The 898-nt window shown below is 42.5% G+C and overlaps 1 pseudogene; it reads left to right on the top strand.

The window, feature by feature from the left end:
* The first annotated feature begins 512 nt into the window (after positions 1-512).
* On the top strand, positions 513-630 carry LOC126237820 (5S ribosomal RNA; annotated as a pseudogene).
* Positions 631-898: the final 268 nt, after the last annotated feature.

Raw genomic sequence — 898 nt, 5'->3', positions numbered from 1 at the left:
GGTAACTTCTTTTCACCTTTACTTCTACATCAGTTCCACACCTAGGCACTGTACAAACATCAACGTCCAATCATCTGTCAGGTACAAGTGAGTCTCATATCCAGTATAAGGCGTACCTGCAAAATACAGTACGTCTAAGTGAAACAATCATTACTTTTCATCCTGCATAGAAGAATGTTATACACGTATCTTTCAAATACATACAATATTTGTTTGTCATAATCTACATATTTACAAAGACAATTTTCTTGGTTTGATTAACTTTACATATTCAGTAGTGAAATTATTCCACCGCAGTATTATTCAGCATATATTCTTCCTCAGAAAAGCATTTTTCAGTAAAAAGTGAAGTAACCTTCGCTAATCGATAGCGAATGGTACTCTAACTATCCCCAACCTAATCCATTTCAAATTCCGAACAGCTATCATTAAAAGGCACTTCAGACTCAAATTCACTCAAGCAAGTTACTGATTACAACCATCTTTCTTTACTATCCCAGTTCTTTGCTTCTGCCAACGGCCTTGCCGCAGTGGTAACACCGGTTCCCGTCAGATAACCGAAGTTAAGTGCTGTCGGGCTGGACTAGCACTTGGATGGGTGACCATCCAGTCTGCCGAGCGCTGTTGGCAAGTGGGATGCACTCAGTCCTTGTGAGGCAAACTGAGGAGCTACTTGATTGAGAAGTAGCTGGTCCGGTCCTGGAAACCGACATACGGCTGGGAGAGCGGTGTGCTGACCACAAGACCCTCCATATTCAGTGACGCCTATGAGCTGAGGACGACACGGCGGCCGGTCAGTACCGTTGGACCTTCATGACCTGTTCGGGAGGAGATTCTTTCCTTCTGATCATAAATCTTTCCAACCTTACTCTCTAATACTAGTAAATACATTTCTCAA

This window comes from Schistocerca nitens, chromosome 2 (genome assembly GCF_023898315.1).
Source record: "Schistocerca nitens isolate TAMUIC-IGC-003100 chromosome 2, iqSchNite1.1, whole genome shotgun sequence".
NCBI lineage: Eukaryota > Metazoa > Arthropoda > Insecta > Orthoptera > Acrididae > Schistocerca > Schistocerca nitens.
This window is presented reverse-complemented; position numbering and strand designations above follow the sequence as displayed.